Source organism: Panthera onca, chromosome A1 (genome assembly GCF_046562875.1).
Source record: "Panthera onca isolate mPanOnc1 chromosome A1, mPanOnc1 haplotype 2, whole genome shotgun sequence".
NCBI lineage: Eukaryota > Metazoa > Chordata > Mammalia > Carnivora > Felidae > Panthera > Panthera onca.
Window position 1 is genome coordinate 228713806 of NC_138339.1, and position 10567 is coordinate 228724372.

Genomic DNA, 10567 nt, shown 5'->3' on the forward strand with positions numbered 1-10567 from the left:
ATAAATAAACGTAAAAAAAAAAAAAAGTGGGCAGAGGATCTGAACATTTTTCCAAAGGAGTTACACAGATGGCCACTAAACACATGAAAAGATACTCTACATTCCTAATCATCAGGGAAATGCAAATCAAAACCACAATGAGATACCACCTCACTCCTATTAGAATGGCTACCATCAAAAAGAAAGAGTTAAAAAAAAAAAAAGGCAAGATTGATAAGTGCTGAGGAGCATGTGGAGAAAAGGGAACCCTCGTGCACTGTGGTGGAAATGCAATCTGGTATAGCCACTAGGAAACATAATATGAAGGTTCTTCAAAAAATTAAAAACAGAACTAGCATATGATCCAGCAATCCCACTTTGGGTATATACCCAAAGGAAATGAAAACAGGATCTCCAAGAAGTATCTGCACATTTATGTTCATTGCAGCACTATTCACAACAGCCAAGATATGGAAACAACCATTAATCCTCAACAGATGAGTGGATAAAAAAGATGCTCGGTGTGCCTGGGTGGCTCAGTCGGTTAAGCATCTGACATTGGCTTAGCTAATGATCTCAAAATTCATGAGTTCAAGCGCCGCATCAGGCTCTGTGCTGACAGCTTGGAGCCTGCTTTGGATTCTGTGTCTCCCTCTCTTCCCCTCCCCCACTTGCTCTCTGTCTCTCAAAGATAAATAAACATTAAAAAAAATTTTTTTTAAAGATTCTCTCTCTATATATAATATATACAACGCCCTCAGGTTCATCCAAGTTGTCACAAAGGGCAGAGTTGCCTTCCTTCTTATGGCTGACTAATATTCCAAAATATATACAGAGAGAAATATTATTTGGCCATGAGAAAGAAGGAAACCCTGCCATTTGTGACAACTTGGGTGAACCAAAAGGCATTGTGCTAAGTGAAGCAAGTCAGACAGAGAAAGACAAATACTATATGATATCACCTATATGTGGAATCTAAAAAAGCCAAACCCAGAGAGAAACAGAGTATAACGGTGGTTATACTGGGGCTGGAGGATGGAGGAAATGGGGAGATGTTGGTCAAAGGGTACAGACTTGCAGTTATAAGATTAACAAGTTCTGGGGATCTAAAATACAACATGGGGATTATAGCTAATAAAACTGTATTATATAATTGAAGTTACTAAGAGAATGGATTTTAAATGTTCTCACCACAAAAAAGAAGTGGTAATTATGTAAAGTGATGGAGGTGTTAGCTAATGCTAGGGTGGTAATTAATCATTTTGCAATAATATATAAGCCTATCAAATCAACAAACTATATGCCTTAAATTTACATAACGTTCCACGCCAGTTGTATCCCAATAAAGCTGGAGAACAAAATAGAGCAGAAACAGTAAACGCTTCTCTGCTCCATGCCCTGAGGTGCCAGCGGGGCCCTCCTAGAGGCCCTCAGCTTCCGAGGGAGAGCAGCCTGGCACACGCCCAGGACCAGCGGACTGTTTCGGAACTGCTTTTTAAAAGAGCCACGGGGCAGAGGCGGATGGCAAACATTCGGATTTCCAGTGCTAGGACCCCTGTGGGGGCTTATGGCATGAGTGAGATGAGAAACCACCCTTCTACTTGCTCTACTCCTGTGAAAATGACATCCTGCCATGGGGAAAACAGGAGAAAGGTAAAAAGTCATGGGTGTGGGTTCTTCCTATCAAAAGAAGCAAAGAAAAACTCAATGGGCCCAACACCCTCTGTAAATAATTCCTTACAGAAATCCTAGCTTCCCCACCACCTCCCACAAGGCCCTCTGCCCCACGGGATGTCCAACAGACCCTCTCCCAGGTTTGGCCCACACCATTCCAGCCTCCTGGTCTGGGGGTAGGTTTCACTAAAGAAGGCAAACGGAGCTCAGTTTCATTCCTCTCAGGCTGAGTCACCTGGATTTTTTTTTTTGAGGCTATTTATAGGTTGATTAATAAATAATAATAGTAATCCCACCATTTTGTAATTCTCAACAATGACTCGCAGCCAAATTTCCATCGCAAAGTGTTTTCCTAGAGCTTTGGACGAAGAGCCATGTAAAAACTAGGTTACTGATTTTTGTGAGCGCAGAAATTGTCCCTTACTGCAGCTCCTGAAGGAGGCTTGATTGTTGGGTGGAGGGAAAAGTATATTAAAATGACACGGGGTTGGGGCCTGGGGAGGCACGCTTGACTTTGACCACCGCTAGAGAGCCTGAGTCAGGTGCCTTCACAGGCAGGTCGCAGGAAGAAGATGATGCCTCCACAGAAGGAGCCCGACCCAAGGGCAGCAAAATGAAAGAGAATCTCATTTAGAATTTCCAAGGCCACTGACATCAACAAATAACTCTCAGCTGCCTCCCACTCTTTTCAAAAACTAATCTTATTTTTCTTAAGCTTTGATGAAAAAGTTGTCTCCCTAGCGGCCCTACATGACTGATGGGCAAGCCTCATCTTTTATACCTGCAGTGGAATAAAACTGGTTTTCCTCAGACTATAGGGGGCCTGGCAGTCAGGACAGACTGTCTTGCATGGTCTCCCTCCCTCCTTGAGGAGCTGTCACTGGCCCTCCTGGGGCTACTCCACAGGCTTCGCATCTACAAAGTGCTCAAAGTAGTTGCTGAATTGAACTCGAATAAGTTTCCCCATCTTCCTCTGAAATTACTAAAGATCTTTCAATTTAAAAGCAAGCCTCAGGACTCTCGGACTCTAAGGCATTCCAAAGTTTTGCTACCCAGGGTGGTCCTTGGACCTGCTGCTTCTCTTGGGAGCTTGTCAGATGTGCAAAATGCCAGGCCCCATTCTTGAGATTAAGGCTTCAACATTTGAATTTGAAGGGAGGATACAATTCAGCCCATAACAAGCATTACCATGTCCAGCCATCGTGTTAAGCCTGGGTTACAACCATGATGAAGGGGACAAACTTGGTCCTCAAGCAGCTTATCACTCCTCACTGGCCATACTTCCCCTCATGTTTTGGCCACCCAGACCATGGCCTCTTACTCATGTCAGGTCCTGCAGTCTGAGAGTCTGTGCTGCCTGCTCTGGCCACTTGCCCAGCCCACCAGGAGGAGCAGCTAGTTCCTTCACCCTTTGGCTGAGGAACGTGGGTTCACCCTGTGTAGATGCCAGCCCAAAAGAAGACCCCTCCTGTAAAAACAAAAATTATCTACAGATGCTAAAATTTCTGGCTAAAAGTATGATGAGAAACAGTATATTTACATGGTCTTAATGCATCTCCCCATAAGATATTTATTCATCACAAGAGGAAAATAGTGACCTGGCAGTGGGAAATTTGGCAGATGTGACCTTAAACAAGTGACTAAGTCAACATCAACAGGAAAAAGACTTGTCAACAATGTGCGCCTCCTGATATGATGCATTAAGAAATGATACAGTATCATTTCTGTAGTATCCTTGTCAAAAAATCATAACCTCAATCTAGTCATGAGGAAGATGTAAAAATTTCAAATTGAAGAGCATTCTAAAAAATTGGCCAGTATTCTTCAAAAGAGTCAAGGTCATGAAAGACAAAGGAAGGCTGAGAAATTGTCAAAAATAGGAAAAGACAAAAGACTTCCAGGTGAGATGGGAAAGGAGGAGCACCCTAATCTCATCTCATCCCACAAATACAACTAGATAACACCCACATCAGTGTAAACAACCCAGAAAACAACCGGCAGAGTGGACTCTCCACAGCTGAATGTAAAGAGGAGGCCACATCATGGAGGGCAGGAGGGGTAGAGCCATGGTTGGGAGCTAAATGGCCCCTCTGGATTATCCATGGGAGGGAGGGACATGGCGGGTGTGGAGAGGGGAGAGGAGTAGGCACTCTAGCCATGGAAAACCCACAGGGGGAAAATGAATCCCCGTAACATTTGGCTTTGAAAGCCAGAGGGGTTTAACCTCATGAGTTCTTACAAATCTTCAGGACTTAACACCTGGAACTTTAAAAACCATCAGGCTCAGCTCTGGGAGAGGTGGAAGGTAAGAGTTAACTAGGTCCCCAACCTTAAACAGACAGCACAATAAACAACCCTTCTGAGATACAGCATAGAAGAAGGAGCTTGAAAAACATCTAGGCTATTAGAGACAGAGATTTGTTTACTAATCTCAGAGCATGTGCTGGAGAGGCAGGGATCACTGGGAGACTTCTCCAAGATCAAAGGAGCTGGTGGGTGCCATTACCCCCCTCTCACCCCCAAGTGTAGACACACAGACACTGTGGGAACCAGCACCAACACTCTCTACCCAACTTGCTTATACCACAGCCCCGCCTCCAACATGCTTCTGCAGATCACCCCCCTCCAACCTGCCTAACCTCAGGCAAGAGTTTTCCCAGGCAGCTGCAGGACCTTGCTAGTACCAAGTGTCCTGCCCCCCATTCTCCTGTGCACCTGTCCCCTCCAGACCCCATCCAAAACGATGCTACAAACCTGACAGTGTATAAGAAGCCCTGAGAGAGGCCAACACCACTCCTCAGTGACTGTCCAGGGAGAGCGGAAGGTAACTACACACACCAGTAGTACTGTAGTTCCAGCAGGGGACTGGGAGCGGACATCTGGTCTGACTGCAGGCCTTGCCCACCAACAAAAGCTTCTCTGGGGACAACGCAGGGAACGTGCCCCACAGTTTGGTGCTACCGCATCTCTGGCAAAGGCCCGATATGACTCAACTCAAACCCAAAGTGGTCCCCAGCTGGCCCACTAACAACACAGGGACCAAACCTTGCCTACAACAGGCAAAAGAGCCATTGCAGATGATTGGACCAAAGGCAAAAGTGACTCAGCCACAACAGCAGAGCACACACAACACACATAAGAGACACCCCTGAAGTGCCAGGTTCCAGTGAACAGGGGACAGACACTGCTTTGCAGGGCACTACAGAAACTCTTCTTCGTAAGGCCACTGCTTTCAGTAGTAGGAGACATAGCTGACTTTCCTAACATATAGAAACAGGTATAGAGAGTTAGACAAAATGAGGAGACAGAGTAGTGTGTCCAAAATGAAAGACTAGGACAAAATCACAGCAAGAGAGCTAAACAAAATAGAGGTAAGAATTGAAAGTAATGATAGATAATTTAAATTAATGGTCATAAAGATTCACTGGACTTTAGAAAAGACTGGGGGACCTCAGTGGGACCCTCAAAAAAGAGATTAAAAAACATAAAAAAATAACCAATCAGAGATGAAGAACTCAATAACTGAAATTAAAAATATACTAGATGAAATCAATAGACCAGAAGAAGCTGAAGAACAGATCAGTGACCTGGAGGACAGAGTAGAGAAAGCAATCAAGCTGAACAGGAGAAAGAAGAGAAAAAACAAAAAAACAAAAACTTAGGGAACTCAGTAATACCATCAAGCATAATAACACTTGCATTATAGGGATCCCAGAAATAGAAAAGGCAGAAATATTATTTGAAGAAATAATAGTGGAAAACTTCCCAAAACTGGGAAAGGAAACAGAAATTCAGGTCCAGGAGGCACAGAGAGTCCCCCAAAAAATCAACACCAGGAGGTCCACACCAAGACACATAGTAATTAAAATGGCAAAAAGCAGTGATAAAGAGAGAATTTTAAAAGTAGAAAGAGGAAAGAAAATAGTTACACACACAGGAAACCCCCATAAGGCTAGCAGCCGGTTTTTTAGCAGAAACTTTGCAGGCTAGAAGGGAGTGACATGATATATTCAAAGGACTAAAAGAAAAAAACCCGCAGCCAACAATACTTTATCCAGCAGGACTATCATTCAGAATAGGAGAGATAAAGAGTTTCCCACACAAACAAAAGTTAAAGGAATCCATGGCCACAAAGCCAACCCTACAAGAAATGGTCAAGGGGAGTATGAGTAGAAAGGAAAGACCATAAATAGGAGTAAGAAAAATAGGAAGCACAAAAGCAGTAAAATTAAAACCCGATGAAGGGATTCACAAAATAAAAGTATATACAGTATGACACCATATACCTAAAATGTGGAGAAGAAAGATTATTAGGGGAGTGTGGGGTAAAATCCAGCTAAAGCCTAACTCCATGACACACATCTAAAACATAATTAATTACACAGCACAAAAGTGAAGAGATGAGAAATAGGTGCCAAGCAAATGCAAGAGAAAAGAATACATGGCCATTTAAATACTAGATGAAGCCAAGTTAAAGGCCAAAACCTCATTGTTAATAACAAATATGTCACAATATAATGCTAACTGAGTTGGGGTGTGGGTGAAGGGGATGAATTGAATGGGCGAAATACATGAAGGGGAATTAAGAGTACACTTATCATGATGAGATGATGAGTGCCTAGTAACATAAAGTGTTAAGTCACTATACTGTACATGGGAAACTAATTTAACACTGAATGTTAACTATGCTGGAATTAAAATTTGAAAAAAAAGAAGACAGTTAATGCAATCTGGGATTGAATCTGGAGCAGAAAAAGGATATTAGGGGACAAATGGGAGAATTTCTTATAAGGTCTCCAGATTCATTTATAGTATTGTACCAATGTTAATTTCCTAGTTTCCATAATTGTATTACAGATATGTAAAACCGTTAATATTAGGGGAACCTGAGCGAAGGGCATGTGGAAACTTGGTGCTGTTATTTACCTTCTCTATAAATCTAAAATTATTTTAAAATTAAAAAAGAATATCCGATAGAACTTTCATTGATTAGGGTAGAATGCCAAACTGTTGTAATAGACACCCCAAAGAATACGGTGGCTTAAAGAATAAAGCAGTCTTCTCTCACATGGCAGTCCTGAGGTTCGGGGCCACACTGGCGAAAGAGTTGTCCTCCTCACTCCTGCTCTAAGTTCTCTCCACTGTACACGCCCTCTGAGGCTTTGTTCTCTTCAGAATGGGTAAAGCTGAATTCTCATTGGCTCTTAAATGCTGGGTACACAGAGTTCCGTATATGTGTGTTATATCAATCTTGCTAATTATGTTGTTAAAATATTGCATCTGCGGTCTACTTGATAAGTTACCGAGAAAAGTTTACTATGATATATTTCACCATGGTTGTGGATTTCTCCTTATAATTCTGTCCATTTTTGCTTTCTGTATTTTGAGACCATATAAATAAACGCTGGTGTAGATGGTATCTTTTCACACCATTTTTTGTACCCATTTAAGAATTTGTATATCTTCCCACTGAACTGTTACTTTAGCATTATGCTGTAACTTATTTGTTATTAACAGTGAGGTTTTTGCCTTTAACTTGGTTTCATCCAATATTTATATGGCCATATATTCTTTTCTCTTGCATTTGGTTGACAGCTATTTCCCATCTCTTCATTTTTGCTCTGTGTAATTAATTATGTTTTAGATGTGTGTCACAGAATTAGGCTATAGCTGGATTTTACCCCTCACTCTCCTAATAATCTATCCTTTTTAATTCATGCACAACAGTTCAGATCACATATATTTGATTTATTTCTATCACCTTATTTTATATGTTCTATATACCCTGCTCTTTCATGGCTTATTTCTTCTTCTTTCCTGCCTTCTATTTGATTAACTATATTTTCCTTATATTGTTTTTTCTCTCTCTACCAGTTTGAAACTTAAACATTCTATTCACATTCTTTCAGTAGTAACTCTTAAATTTTTAATACACGCAGTTGACCTAACAAAGTTTAAAATAATCAACCTCTCTTCCTTTCTCTCCAAAATATGAACACTTTAAAACAGTTTAACTCTAATTACTCTGTTCTCATCTTCCATGCTGACATAATTGGTAGTTTTTTGTTTTTGTTTTTAGCACCTGAATTTGTCACTATCATTCGTCAATACTCGTTTAAATTTACCTGCATGTTACCAGGTTCTGCGCTCACAATTACTTCATGATTTTACTGTTTTCTTTTGGGTTGCATTGTCTTCTCTTTTTTTTTTTTAATTTTTATTTTTTAACATAATTTATTGTCAAGTTGGCTAACATACAGGGTATATAGTGTGCTCTCGGTTTTGGGGGTAGATTCCCATGATTCATCACTTACATACAACTTAAATGCATTGCCTTCTTAAAGTACATTCTTCAGCATTTCATTCCCTAAAAGTAGTAAGTCCTCCAACTTTTGAACTTAAAAATGTCTCTATTTCATCCTCACTTTTAAAGGAGAATTTAATTAGAAAGAGAATTCTAGGCTGATACTCTCAGATTTTGAAAATATCATTCCATTATCTTTTGGTTTATATTGTTGTGAAGTCTATGAAAATTCCAATTTTATTGCTTTTTAAGAAATCTGTCTTTTTCTCTGGTTTCTTTGAATCTTTTCTTGTCTTTGAAATCCTAAATCTTCAAAAATCATTTGTCCAGAAGTGGCATTGTATGTCTTTTCCTTCCGGAATGATTGTGCTCCTTGAACCTGTATCTTTTGTCAGTTCAAGGAACTTCAAAGTCATTAGCTCTTCTAATATTGCTTATCCTTTTACTCTATTTTTCCTGTGACAACTCTTGATAGACATAGTTTGTATGTTCTCATTCTATCCTCCATGATTCTTAACATTGCTTACATATCTCTCTCTTTATCTCTGTGCTGCATCCTTGGAAATCTCTTCAGGTGTATCTTCCACTTGACTCTTTCTCTGTTCAGTGGTGTCGAATACTATTGCTGTTTACTCGCTAAATTTTTCCAATGACGTTTTTTTCTAAAAGTTCTTTGTGAGTCTTTCAAATCTGCCAATATTTTCACATATTGTCTTGTTATGACTTTAAACCCTTCTTTGTATTTAATCACTTTGTATTTAATCACTTAAATACATTTATTTTATATTATCCTTAATATATTGTCATTCAATTATCTAAAGAAAGCTCTTAGGGGTCTAACCTGATTTTTGTTGTCTCTGCTATACAAACCTTTATGTCTTGTGTGGGAGAACATGTCCCCTTCAGAAGAATTTTGCATTCATTCCTGCAAAGAGTCCTCACTGTATCCCTAACCTGGAAACCATTTTTATGAAAAATGTTTGGTTTGGCTGCTGCTGGACCATATGAGTAGTATCAACTTACTACCCAAAACTCTGATGAAGCACAGCCCTGCGATTATGAATTTAGAGGAAGGGGGAAGGGGATCTCTTTTTTCCAACCAAAGACAAACAAGCTATCTGTTATCTTTCTGTGCCAGAGCACAAATTTTCCTAGTCCCCTTTCACTGAGGGTAGATAGCCTCTTGAGCATGTGGATTATAGGAGAGGGTTGGTTCAGCTCCAGGTCTTTCTTTATCAGCTTATGGTCACATGGCCTGTTGCCTTGTGGGCCTTAAAATGCAAGTTTCTAGACTACACAGACTGCCCACCTGTTCTGTGCTCTTCCCTAACCCAAGGACTAAAGCAAGAGCTTACCAGTCTGATTTTCAGTTCCTTCTGTTTCTAGAACAAGAGAATGTCCTCTCTTTTTCTCAAAGCTCCTCAGTCATTCAGAAGAATCTTTGGTGTATTTTGTCCAGAATTTCTGGATATTTGCAGAAGGATTGGCGATTATCCTGTTTTATGTCTTTCTAGAAGCAGCATGGTCATTAAAATAAGCTATTCCCTCTCTGCCTCCATTTCCTCTGGTTCCTCAGTTCCCAGCTATAGCAGTTTGACTTTTGCTCCCCTCTCTCTGGAGCATTCTGTTCTCATAACACCAAACTGTACACACCAAACTGATCCCTCTACCTGAAATGCTCCTGCACCCCTCTTGACCTGTTTACTTAACTCTTGGCTATCCATTAACCCACAGGCCTGTTTCATCTTCTCTAAGAAGCCTTTCCCTTGAACCTCTATAATCCCACAGATCCTGGTGCTTCCTTCTTTCTTTTTTTTTTTTTTTTAATGTTTTTTATTTATTTTTGAGAGAAAGAGAGAGTAGGAGCAGGGAAGGGAAGGGGCAGAGACAGAGAGGAAGACACAGAATAGGAAGCAGGCTCCAGGCTCTGAGCTGTCAGCACAGAGCCTGAAGTGGGGCTCCACCTGGTAAACCATGAGATCATGACCTGAGTTGAAGTCGGATACTTAACAAACTGACCTACCCAGGTGCCCCGTTCCTGGTGCTTATTTCTATCTCATTTACTACATTATGAGAAATATACCTTTTAGCATCTCCCTCCACAGTTAAGATCCTTGAGGTCTGGAACTATGATTTACTCATTGTGTCACTACAACCTAGAATATCATCTGACATATAGCAGGTGTTTAATATATAGTTCACTGAATAAATGAATACAGACAAGTTCCATAATTACTGACTTTAAAAGGTTTAGCAGTCCCCCCCCCCCAAAACCCAGAAAACTTTCAGTTTCCTGGAAAACATTTATGCAAGACCCATCATTTGAGGAAGGAAAGGGAAGTATGTAGAGCTCAGAACAATATATGCCAGGGATAGATGATACATTGTGTTCCATCCCCTCAAAGGGGGGGGCAGGCTGAGATAAGGAAGATGTGAAATCCAATTAAACCAAATGTTCAGATCCTTCCAATGATTTTCCATAAAATGTAGTACAGAGGCTCAACGTGTCACATAAGGTCGTCAAAGATCTAACACCTGGTCTGCCTTTCCAGTGTTATTTTCTGCTCTACAAACCTTCACTCACTTCCTTAAAATGACTGTGAATCTTAT

General features: G+C 40.7%; 1 long non-coding RNA gene across 2 annotated transcripts in view; it reads right to left on the reverse strand.

Annotated features, from left to right (window-relative positions):
- LOC132682187 (uncharacterized) overlaps nt 1-9603 on the reverse strand; it is a 44324-nt gene extending 34721 nt beyond the window's left edge. For both annotated transcript variants that reach the window (XR_013555229.2, XR_013555185.2), the window contains exon 1: nt 9313-9603. This is a non-coding gene — a long non-coding RNA (uncharacterized LOC132682187). The remainder of the gene's footprint in view (nt 1-9312) is intronic.
- Nucleotides 9604-10567: the final 964 nt, after the last annotated feature.